The following is a 14109-nucleotide window of genomic DNA, read 5'->3' as shown; positions in this document are numbered from 1 at the left end:
TCCGGTGTGCCGCTAACATCTTGGGCACCGGCGAGTCCCACATACCCCCCCACTTCCACGTGGGGGAAACGCGTAACGCGTTTTTCCAGCGAAAAAAAAAAAAAAAAAAAAAAAAAAAAAAAAAAAAAAAAAAAAAAAAAAAAAAAAAAAAAAAAAAAGGTACTTTGGGTATTTTCATCGTATCGTATCCTATGCTATCTACATATAAACATAATATATTTCTTTGATCCCGTTGCAGACATAAAAACTGTATTAAATCTAATGATTATTGTTATTTACCATCAAAGAGATCGGTATTAAAGATGGCATGCCAGGCGGTGGTGGCATCTCAGTATATTTTCAACAAAATCAAAAATCAAAATCGAAATATACTTTATTCAAGTAGGCTTTTACAAGCACTTTTGAATCGTCATTTAACAAACTATTTTAATTAAGCTAGATACTACCTATTCGGAATGTAGATTCTACCGAGAAGAACCGGCAAGAAACTTAGTAGTTACTCTTTTTTAACATCTAAACATACAGTTATGTTAGTTAAATACAATTATATATATCAATAAGCATTAACTCCACGCTTTTTATCATTTATATAATCTTGTATCGAAAAATATGCCTTCTTTACCAATGTATTTTTTCATAAATGATTTGATCAATTCAAATCATTTGTGAAAAAATGAAACGGCAAAGTTAAAAAAAACATTATAATTACTAATCCACAATGAGATACATTATTTTGATAGAAACAGTGACAATTTGTAACACCAGGATTCCGTCTACGCAAAGTTAATTCTTCCAATAATGGCTAATAGTTGCCAATAGTAGCTATAATAGATTTGCCACCAGTAAATTTTAATTTCATGTTAAAAACATTAAGACATATTTTGAAGTCATTTTTTAGGATATTTTTCGAAAAAAATAATTTAGTGCAAAACTAACAATGTAGTCACGGGAAAATACACTACTAATACTATAAAGAATGTTTATTATTCTCAGGCCAAACTTTTTTATGTAAGCATTCTTAGAATAAAGAGGTTTTTAAATTTACATGTATAATTATACAAGCAATTTATACGTCTATAAATTGCTTATAGGCGTATAAGCAATTTATCTGCTACACAGAGGCCACCATTCCTCGGAGAAAAGTTTTAGAGCATAATCCGACTCCTGCTGTCCACTGTGAATTGAACATAAATAATGATTATAATAAGCATAGGTGGGAAAAAATTCCATTTATTACCGTCGAGCATTGACATTAATTATAAATACAAATTAAGCACAGGAAAAGTCAGTTGTGCTCAACCGGATTTAAAACCGAGATTTTTTAATAAGTTTGATTACATATGAAACATATATTCATAATTAAATACTGGGTGATAGGGATTCGTGTAAGCCCATTAGGTACAACCCACTCATAGTACATATATCATAATATCGCTAAACAGCAATACCGAATTGTGTGTGACATCATTATGCGAAAAATTTAAAGAAATAGGTTTATTATTTTTCTGCATAAATATAATGTTTATACAGAAGATTATACAAAAATATTCCATAAAAGCTGGTATATACGCATTCTTAATACAAGAAATAAGAATAAACTTGTAATCACTACATTCCGTTTGCATACGGTACAGAAAACATTTTTGGGCATTGGTATACGCATGTATGTATAATAAGATACCGGGAAATATAATCAATTTACCATTTACTAAATTTAAAAAGTTTATTAAGACTAAATTAATAAATAAATCTTATTATTCCTTAAAATAATACTTTTTAGAAAAAAACGCTTGGACCTAGGCTCGAGTTCCATCACAGGACATTAATTATTGTAAAAAACAGCAGTGTAAATCTGTTTATTTGAAAAAAGCAACTACCTATGCGAGTTTTTTTGCCGTTTCTTCTCGCTGGAGGCTGCTGCTCCGAATTTAAATATTGAGGATTCAAAAACGCTTCAGTATGAAGATTACTCCAATAAAATTGATTTGATTTGTTTACTTATAACGGTATTTTATCAAAAACAATTAGTATATTACTGTGATATTATGCGTCTTTATACAGCAATTTTACATGTCGACGGGTTATATAGAACCTATATTATTTTATATCCCTATAACATAACTATGACACGTTTATTTTACAGTGTATGAAAATATAAAATATAAAATTATATTTTTTTTGTAAGTAAAATATTTATATGTCGACTACATCCGGTCGAGACTTTATATTATCTTCATACTAGTACTTAACGATGGCTAGTATAAAAGATGCAGCCATCATCTATCAAGGTTAATTTACTTTTCGTGATTTCTGTGACCTACAAGTTCATCGGCAAAATACTTATTAATAATTTAAGGACATTTTTGGCATCACAACATTAAATAAAATTGATAAATAATCATTTGATATTTAAAATACTGTAATAGAATCATAATAATATAATTTTGAAATTAATTATAAATATACGTTGTCGATCTTTCTTGCTTTAAACTCCATCTATATCATACGTACTCCTAGAAGAACCTAAGAAATGACGGAACACTATTTTGACACTTTAGTAAACAATACTAAAGTGATATAGTAAAGTTATCAAATTCCAAAAGACAAACTGCAGGACTTACCTAATTCGATTTAGCCATGTAAGTTTTTGGTAATACACGCAGAATTATATAGGTTTACTGAAGAAGAAAGTTGCTTGTTTTGGAAGACCATATTTTGACTAGAAAACATATTAAAGACATCGTGAATGTGTTCTGCAAAATATTATAGCAGTATTTCCATCAGAGAATTAATAATTAAAGTTTGATAAATAACCTCCTCTTAAAGTCTATCAATCTGCACTACATTAATAATAATAATTATAGTGTGTTCATGTAGGATAGATTACGTCGTGTCGCTCTTTAAATTAGGTACTTATACAAGATTGATCTATATATTATTATAAAGAAACTAAAGCTGTTCTATCCGAGAGATGTTGATGATGATATCCTCCTGATCGTGTTGGCCACGGCGACCGACGTCAAAGAGACTAACCAAGGACATATCATAATGTATTGTCTGTCCACAAAATTAGGTGCAGAGTATTCTATTTATGTTATTTTATTTCGTTACGCACAGTATCTAGTCAGGTACTGTGTGTAGCGAAATCCTTGGGGCATATTTTGAAAGAACTAATTTATCAATAATATCCCTGTACTTTGAGTAGGTTTACCAGCATAAGTTCATTTTATAATTTTGCATAACTTATCGTGCATCAACTTAACTTTACAATAACAAATATTTTTGTTTCAGATTTGTAGTTAAATCCCCCACGCTGCTCTATTCCAAGTCAGTGGCAGAATTTTTACGTATACAGGTTTCCTAAAGATGTTTTCCTTTAAGCCGAATTAATGAAATTATTTAACAATGTCGTCTACACCGATTGGACAACGGCGGCTATTGTTAAGAGAGACTAGACAACTGCGCGGCAAACTTTATTTCCTAATCCTCATATTCACGGTAGTGTAGACACTCTAATTATCAGCTTTTGATGTGATCCTAAGATTGACAAACTCAATTAACTATTTTGTAGCCTTACTAGAGGTTTAAAGCTTGGTATCAAACAGCCTTACAAGTAAGTCAGAGACAGTCAATAATACACAATAGATGGGCACATGAACACCCAGTGTTTCGGTTAGAACATTTGTAATACCGGAGTACGGGAATCCGGTTTTACCAATGTTTTAACCACTGCCATCGTTCTGGTATATAATTTATATATTTAATTATGATGTAATAATATAAACAAAATAGCTTTTATTACTATTGTTAGAGAACGACTTAAGACTATAAGATTACTTTTTGAGTAGTAAAATGAAGAATGTGCGTTAGATGCGACAGATCATCTTGGATTGGAACTTTGGAAGTGAAAGTCAAGGCATTGATTTAAACAGATTTTTAGTTAATTTCATTTAAATTTATTCGTCTGTATTAGGTAATAGTTAAATTTAAATAATTACCATACACAGCAATTAGTTATCATTACAAAAATAATAAAATATGAGTTTTAATAGAATGACATGAATACATCTTTGTAACAAATGTTATATCATACAAGCATTTTTTTGTCTTCATTTCAAATAGCTCGATAAAAGCAGACAGAGAAGAGGACAATAATACCTGATAGTTTCAAATCAAATGTGTTTTGTTCAAGTAAACTTTACAATAAAGTATTTTTATAAATATTTCAACTCTACCACAGTTTCGGATAGCAGCCGCTAGCGAGAAGAAACGACAAGAACCTCGCTTCAATCAAAACTTACACTATTGCATTAAACAAATTTAAAATTATGTTATTTTCAATTAATGGTAAATCAGTACTATGATGGAATCCGAAACTATATCTAGGCGTTATTACCTAAAAGTATTATTTTAATGAATAATAACAATTACTGATTAATTTAATCTTAACTTTTTAAATTTGTTAAATGGTAACTTGATTAAGTATATAGTTTCCGGTATATTACTATATATGCGTAAACTATTGCCCAAAAACGTTCTCTGTACCGTATGCAAGCGGAAAGCGGGGGAAGTTTAAGTTTATTACTTATATTAATAGTATGTACATCAGTTTTAATGGAATGTTTTTGTATATTAAAACGTTATATCATCATAAAAATATTTTGAAGCACCCGTTAATAAACATAATTCTTTAAATTTTTCACGTAATGATGTTCTAGTACTAATATGATGAATAGTTCGGAAAGCTCTTTTCTGCAGAATAAATACAGTTTCAATACCTGCGGCATTAACCCATAACAATACATAGGACATAAGACTATGAAAATTACAAAAATAAACTAACCGAACAGTACTTATGTCTGTGATTTTTTCAAATTATATTGATTGGATTATTAATAATAATCAATCTTTTATTTCAGACTATGTGTCCATTTTGTTAGTAACTTATTATTATTACAACTTATTATATTCAAAAATTATCTTATCCTAGTGTTAGTACAATAAATAATACCAAAGAAAGAAAAAAAATCTTAATAATCACTGCTGCGCCATTTCGATAGATATTGCACAACATTGCAGCAAGCAGTCAAGTCTGCTGGAGATCATGTAAAGTATGCTGTTAGTGCTGCCACTGACTTTACGCATTAGGGTTGCGCATCTTTTAAATATACATTATAGTGGCATAAAAACAATCGAGCCGATATTCCGCAAACATTCCCGATGTACAAAGTCGCGGCAGCCCCATCAGCACCCTGAACGAATTGTTATATTGTACCCGAAGGGCGCTGTACGATTTTTGGGTATGATGAGCCCACAGGCTCTACTCATGCATAGAAAGAAGTACTGTATGATCTGAACAGAGAAGTTTTAGCATTTTTAGACCGCGTTCAAACCTGCGGTCTATCAAATTAGTCCTTACTGCCAGCGCCCATCGTTTCCCTTCTATGTCATCATCGTCCCTGAGGTCAGAAGTCAATAGGTGACCTAGGTAATTTATTTCTGTAACCTTCGCAGTACTGTTTAACTTCCGGAAATCCGCCGAAGAAGGCCGAGGAGGAGGAGACAACGCTACGCGCACCTTCTCACCTCGCCTCAATAGGCGTCGCAGGGGAGGTCTCAGTCCGAGAACCTCTAGGTGTTGGAGGCCGTCACGGTAGCATGCATAAGCGATCCCGTGGCGCCCGCCGAAAGCCGGAGAGATTACCGCTGGTTTTTTAGTGGGTATTCCAATGTTCCGGGGTGCACTCGGCGGCCAGGACACTGGCGAGTCCCACACAGCTCCCACTTGCATCCGTGGGGGAAGCGCGTAACGCGTTTTTTCAGCGAGAAAAAAAGGCCCTATTTTGTTCTGAGACAATATATATATGACATTTTCCGTAGAAGAATTTTATTACTAAAACTTTGTATAAGGGTTAAGAATATAGATATTGAAAAATGTTGAATAGATCTCATATTAAGACGAATGAGGCAATTGATAATTATACTACCGACCTCTACCAATGAATTATATTTGTGACGTAATTTAAAAGTTAATAACAACACATAATAACAGATAGGTAATAAATTATGCATATATACTAGAAAGTGAAAACTATATAAGTTAAAAATGTATAGGATTTGCTTCAGTCACGAGAAAAATACTAAAAATGGTAATTTAAATATAATCAAAGGCCCCCGTTCTCAATTCTCATTAATTTATTGAAATACTACTGCTATTATAGTTTTTGACATTTACACTATTGCATCATCTTTTTAAAGTTCTACCGTAATAGTGATGACTATGAAATCATCCAAGTAATGTTATTGCAATACAACCGAGGCAAGTTCCTACATAGGTATAATAAAACGTGCGATTTAGAATGTATCATTTTCAAGATCTTCGCTAGGCAGCACAGAAACTTAATTTATTTTAAAATTCATACGATATCAAGTCGAAAGTTATTTTTTGTCTGTATATTATTAATATATTTACTAAAAAACTTCTTATTTGATATTTTCGTACAACTTTCACATTAGGTCAACTTATTTTTAGATTGCCACTATTTCTTTAATATCACATTTTAATTTAATACGAGCGCAATCTGTTTGTAAAATTGACAAACCTTCAAAAATAGACAATTTACGAAAACGTAATAAATAAATAAAATAATTTATTTAATTTTGTTAAAGTCAAATTCATATTTTGTCTAGTATACTAGTTATACTAGTGGCAGTGCAACGCTGCATACCTTCGGGTTGCAGCCGAATGGGCCGGCACGCCCGGGGAAGAACCACTGTCTCACTAAATATCGGCGTAAAGTGGTAGCTAAGCTGCCGTGTTTCGTACCGTATGTGAGATTCCTGAAGGCCCGATCCGTCTCCCCCCTAAAACATGATGGTTGTGCAGAATTTAGTTTCATTACCCCACGCGGGTACCATCAGCGATTGCTGTGAAGAATCCTTCTTAGGCACCCATGCTCAGGAGGTACACCACCTGAACAGTGATGGATCACTGTTCATGGCTTCATAGAGGTAATGCCGAAACCGACAGACTGATTGAGCACGTCCAACTAGCTACACATTCCGTGCTTCAACAGATTTCATCTACAGAGATTGTAATTCTTGGTGATTTTAATGCCCACCACGCTGAATGGCTTGACTCCCCCACTACCGATCATGCGGGTAGATCTGTTGTTGACTTCACTTTAGCATATGATCTGACGCCAACGCGAATACCGGATGTGGAGGATCATGGACACATGTTTACTACCTATATCTATTTGTACGTGCTCAACCAGTCGGTCGATTTCGTTATTAGCGCTATGGTATTATAAAAGCACGCGTATATTTGCCGATGTTTATCGCAATCTACGCGCAGCTAAATAATCGATAGGCCTTCAAGGCTACCAAGGCGTCGAGAGCGGATATCTGGGTCTCAGTAAGGCAGAGCAAGTTGGAGTTGAGCCCTCTAAAGTTGCAGAAGTCCACACTAGGGTGCACGGGGTTGCCTTATGATGCCTGCTCCGCTTGGCCTGAACAGTGACGAGCGCAAAATTGACGCCCCAAAATTTGGAGGACTGCCTGGGCATCCCTAATGTTTCGAATCTCGTTCAGTGCCGCGGTTGCTTGGAAGGTAAAGCCAAATTGGCCTCAGCGAGGCAAAACGGTACATCACGTCGGTCCATCGCCTAAAAAGGTAAAAGGCGCAAAGTTGGCCTCACACGGAATACATCTCACCTCTGGGCGGATGCTCCCCAATACTAGGTTCTTCCATTTGACCGTATATAACGCTGAGAGGTTCGAATTATCAACGATCAAGCCCTTTCCGACTTGCTTGATCACTATACATCATCTACAGCATTTTTCACGGGGGATGTCCGAGGAATTGTTTGGATTAATCCCGGCTGTTTTACCGAATTTTACCTTCGGATATCGCGTCAAAATTTCAAGTCTCCTCCATCCAGTCCAAAAACTACAACATCGTGATTTTTAAGTCATTTTCTGCCTCGCACCACAGAATACAACTTGGGAACCTTCAAGAAAAGAACGTACACATTTTTAAAGGTCGCCTGCAAGACCCCCGGTGTTGCAGATGTCCATGGGCGGTGATAGTTACTTTTCATCCTCGTTTGCTAACTATATTAAAAAAAAAAAAACATTTAAAAACATTGTTTCTCTTACCTCTCTTACTCTCTACCTTAACTCCTCCTCCCCACGTATATGTAATTATAGCAGACAAGGAATAACAATTATTAAATTGGTTAAGTATGATGTACACTCTTATATCATATACGTCGCCGCCGTCCTAAGAGAACCAGACATTAGGAAACCTATCATTTTATCTAAAGGGGTATTTATTCAAATTTATATATCAGTACAACCAGTATAATTGTACACTTGTATTGGTATTTATTTCAAGAACAGTTGTAAATTATCATTGACCTCAACCCAATTGAATCCTCTTACATTTATTTTTAAGCGTTTAATTTTAAAAGTAAATTAGTAAAGACTTTAACGCTTTTAAATCCCAAGCTAAGCTCCTTAGATTAGTCTCCTTAGGGCCTACGCGCTTGCCTACAGACAACACTTTAAAAAAAAATTGAAACGTGAGTGAACTGGAATAGTATGACAATGGAAACGGATTTATGTTTTAAGTTAATTTTGTATGGAGAATTAAAACAATTTTAACTTTTAAAAATGCTTTTAAAAACTATTACCTAAGTAATAATTTTACATTTTATTATCTTAAATATTTATCAGTGTATAATATATATATATAATATTTATATATATATATATTAAGTGTAAGTATCAGTGTGTAAATATTTGTACGTAAGTTTATGACTGCACCACCTACTCCAATGGTTTTAAAAAATCTCTCTCAGATTGGGTTGCCTGGTAGAGATAGCTAATTAGCCATAAGTCCGCGAATTGTACACACATAAATAATTGGTTATACTTTTGTTTTGAGAATTATTCCTATTATTTTTTTTTTTGTTTAATCCTATGATTTCTGTATTATTGTTTGTGGTGTACAATCGGAGAGCACTAGTTTGAGTTGACAGATTCTACATCATTTTTATGATAAAAATGTGTATTTTATTTAATAAATGTAATTTTTTTTATATTATACTTGGCTATTTATTTACTACGCCTACATAAAATTATTAAAAATAAGAATAGATGTACTTATAATTTTTAATAAAATAAACTTAACAAATATAATCTAATTTGTACTTTGTCAGTAGTCTTGACTCTTCGACGTCTCACGTACACTCAGAAATTTTGTAAGCACGAACGTCACTATGCATGTCGTTAATTTAACATGGACTGATCTGTGCAATTTTAGCCTCTCATCTGAAAAATTGCGAAATGATAATGACCTTAATCAATAGGTGAGTTATTACCATATCTGCTTAAAAAACAGATTCGTTCAATTATATCATTTTAAATAAATAAAAGTAACTAACAAATATCTGTTACTATTCCTGATTAATGGATTTATAAAAAAATCTTTGTAACCTTTTTTTTTTTTTAAAAAAAATTCACATACATTTAGAAAAAAAGGCCTTTTTTCATTCTCCTATCTCTTTACTTGATAATTATATATTTTAAATAATATTTATGCACATGATTTAAAATATTTTTTCTAATATTACATTAAAAATGATACCCATTGGAAACAGTCAGTGTACACACAATTATGTATGAATGATTTTTTTATTACACAAGGGACTTCACAAATCAAAAGAGAAAAACTAGACTCCGTTTAAATCATTACCCCGACAAACCGTATAAATTACAGCAGCCCCCGGCGTACGGTGGCGCAGCTGAACCTTCGATGGACGTACAACTCTCCTCGAACAGCTATTCTAGTCATCAATATGGGAGCACGTTCCGTGAATTGAAAATAAAGAGAGAGCATTCTTCTTGGACGGAGTTTGAACAAATTCCTTAAATACATCTAAACTCATAACTGTTATAAGTTTATTGCTTATTTCAAACTTTAATAGGGTTAAATAACTGACATGATGTACATTTTTTTCTTTCCTATTGAGAAAAGCAAATTGTGTTTAAAATGTTTTTTGATCCATTGAGCAATTGAGGCTATATAGAGGCCACGAAAATATCTCAAACCAAATGAGCCAAAGCCTTCTGTTAAAATGAAATGTCCTGTAACTTTCAGAATAATCATAAGATTGAAGACCTTTTACACAAACGTATTTAAAACATAAGCTGTCTAATACTATAAAATATAAAACCATTCAAACCATATTTTTGCAAATTCACCTTGTTTGTTATGATAATAATCAATCAGTTATAAGCAATTGTCGTCGTCCTGAAGTCCTAGAATTCTGCATTAGCGTACCCGATCCATAAAAATAGGCAAGCTTACAGACCCGTCTAATTTTATGATTAGAATACTCTGAGAGGTTTCATTTTATATTTGTAAACTAATGGCTAGACCTACATATATCTGTAGCCTTTACTCAATTGTTCTCCAAAATAATGAAGTCCATTTATAAACTTCCAGCTTTTGCTACATTCTTAGAGCACCAGCCGGCATGTGATCGCTAGTACGATTTCCTTCAGGAATGCTCTGTCAGTGATTGTCTAATTTAGTTGAAGCATTGACGAGAGGGAAAAAGTTGAGTCTAAGGCCTTTTATCGGATATTGCACAAAGTACCTAATTCTTTTGAAGCTTCATTCTTATAGGCTTCCAGGGTAAAAAAAGAAACAAAAAAAACAGTTGACACAATCTTCAAAAGTCCAATCTTTTCAAATACTATATTATATTAGTTTCAAATATAAATGAGACTGAAATAAACAATAACTTTATTTAATTTATTATGCAGTATTAAACAGTGTTCTCTGTAAGTAATAATTGTCGCTTAGATAGTTTATTCTGGGCAGTAGGTTAAAAAATATTAAAATTCATGTGCTAAAACAGCGTGGAACATTATTTGGGGCGTGCAGCAAAATAAAATAAAAATGTTTTTTAATAAATGGTAAATATGTATATTTAAAGCTTCTTAATATTATTCTTATTATTATATATTCTTAATAATTCTCATTTAGTGGAAAATTAATTGCTTTTTAATTTGTTTTATATTACGTAGGTAGGTATTAGATAATTTTTAATGTCCCAAGTGCGGAAGTAAATATTTATTCAGAATTTTCTTGAACTGTTCTATCTTATATATACATACACTTTCTTACATGTGTTGTTTGATTTGTCAACAATGGTAGTATATTTTTCTTTAGATCTGTGTCAAAGTTACCAAACGACGCATATAGTTCGATGAGGTAATATTTATCAGTTGTCATAAGTAAAACTGTGTGTATTTCCTTTGCATGTGACGTGACCACGAGACGCTTGGGGCGAACTTTCACATATACACATAGCTAATGTCATAAATATGCACGGAGGAACATTGGACGTTAATGCGCCATACCATATCACAAAGCAAATGTTAGACTTCTTACATGGAAGGTGACGGTAGAAATTTTGTATGAAGTGTGACACCACTCGCAGTTTTGTTATATAATAGAGCATAATGATACCTAATTAATAGTACGTTACTGCACCTACGTATTATTCATTGAAATGGCCCAGTGGTTTGAACTCGTGTATCTTCACCGAAAATTGCAGATTCGAATCGGGGCAAGCAACACAAAATTTTATGCGCGTAATTTTATAATTCATCTTGCACTCGACGTTGCACGAAAATACCGTTAGCAAAGCTTCATGTGTCAAATAAAAATGTGCCTCATGTGTAAAAAATTATACAAGCGTAATAGACCAACCACCATAAAGTGTGCGAATGAAATCGATCTTTACGAAAAATCCTACTGGTATTCTCGTACTTTAAAACGTAATCAGATTCAATTTAAAATTTACTTGCCGTTATATACCTGCCAAACTCATTATTTCACAACCGTTTCATATTTTATGGTTTCTAAAATTTTATCTTAAAGTTTATGTTTATTTTATCTTAAATTCTGAGCTTTACACAAAACCACACCACAAATTTATATTTTATCAAATGTTTTAAAAATCGGTGAATATTATAACGCTATGCGGCTAATTTATCTTCCCGCAACCATATATACCACAGCGATAAAAAAAATCACTGAGTTACCTCTAAAAAAACTTTTAACAAATAAAAACTATACTTATATACATGCAATAATTCATTTGTTTTTTTGTCAGATTATTCTACAAGCAAAACATTAACATGTGTAACGTGTAATAGTGTTTCATTTTTTTAGTACAACCAATATTTTTTTTTATATCAGATACTATTATTTTTGAACAAAATTCGTACACATGTGTGCGTAATCGTCTCTCGCAACATTGCCGGCCAAGGCCTAATGCTATAGGCCCCGTGCGTATCACGATGCGCCTACTGTTACGCCATCTCGCGGAACAGTGGTGACAATTCGTAGATGCCCAGCTGACTTGCGCCTTCCCAAGTAGTATATGATTCATAGGTACTTCCAAGTCATTATTAATCGAAAATAATTAACGTTATGACCTCGACGATAATCCAAAGTGGTTTTCAATCAATACAATACATTTTTTTCGTGCAAAATCAATATCAAAAGGTAAGTAATGTACCAAAAAAAATTAGAAATCCAACCCTTCCAAGTGAATGTGTTGTCGCTTATTATTGAATTGAATTTTAGGTAAAAAACTATTTGAAAGCAGGCATGTCTCCAACATGGGGTACATGTCAGTCACTTCCTCGTGGTGTACCCTGGGCAACGGGGAGGCTTGAGCTTGCTCGTCAGCCACGGCTAAGACTGGCGGGAGGGATGCCGCGGGGCTGCTCCTGGTACGTCCCTGATCGGCGTCAGGGCGGACCATGTGGCCTCGTTGGCTAGGAGGGAGTGGGAGGGCTCGCTACTCGAGCCTCCCAGGTGTTTTACACCGGCGGTCAGCGGCGGAGCCTACCATCTTATCCGCCGCATGGCGTCAGTTTCGTTGACGCCCAGCCTCCAGTGGCGGACTCGGGGGAGTTAGCCACATTTCCACGTGGAGGATGAGGGGGAAGGCGCGCACTAGGCGCGTTTTCCATGAATATTCAGCCGCCTTACGACGGCTGCCGCTAGTGGGGTCGCGGTTGCATGCCCTTGGCGATCCCGTGGCCTCACCACTCGGCGGCATGGTGGAAACCCGAGGATGGTTTTAGTGGGTAGGACAGGGCATTAGCACTAGCGTGCCCTGGTACGATGTTACGTTGAAGGTATATGAAATTTTTTTTTTTATTGTAAATTGTATTATTAAGATCTGATGCAAACGACACTAAATCATTAATTTTTACAGTTACTTGTATAAGGATAAAAACTCGTTGAAGCAAATATGCAGGATCGTATATTCAAACTAAATAAATATTTCTAGAGTAATTGTAGATTCTAGTTTCGTAGGAATTTCACTAGCCTCTTGCACTATAAATTTATGCTTTGGTCTTTCATTTTCGAAAGAATGATGTATGGCACTGGTGCTGGGGTCGTTGTGTGATTAAAAACAATTTTTTTGTGTTGTTTTGTTCATAACTATAAATTAATGAACCATTCGATATTTTTTTGTATCCAGTGAACACTGAATATTTCAAAGGATCAATTTCTTTGTTGCTTGGCTTTTTAACTATTTTTCTATTTTGTTCGGAGTTTTTGCACCCAATAACACAACAATATCTTTTGGCAGGCATTATTTTCTGATATTTTTACGTATTTTCAAAAGTTCAATCCGTATGCACGAGCTCACTCCGAACGACTGTTACCACCACATGGCCACACGGGCATCTACTAACTTTCCGATTAATCCGCGAGGGCGGCGCCACATGCGATGCGCACGGAGCCTATACTTACAGACGTATCGATCTTTTCGCCGCATCTTGGTCATCATCATCATCATCGTCGAAATATTAATTGTTTTTATAGTTTTAATTGTAGATTAATTATTATTCGATCCCCAGGATTCGGACGCAGTATTATATTTTTTATTAAAAGTACTACAAGATATATTTAGATATATATATACTTCTTAAATACTTCTATAATGATTAAAATATAATTATTAACATATTTTTATCTTTTACAGAAGTAAGAAAGTTGAAAGCATT

This window comes from Vanessa atalanta, chromosome 3 (assembly GCF_905147765.1).
Source record: "Vanessa atalanta chromosome 3, ilVanAtal1.2, whole genome shotgun sequence".
NCBI lineage: Eukaryota > Metazoa > Arthropoda > Insecta > Lepidoptera > Nymphalidae > Vanessa > Vanessa atalanta.
This window is presented reverse-complemented; position numbering follows the sequence as displayed.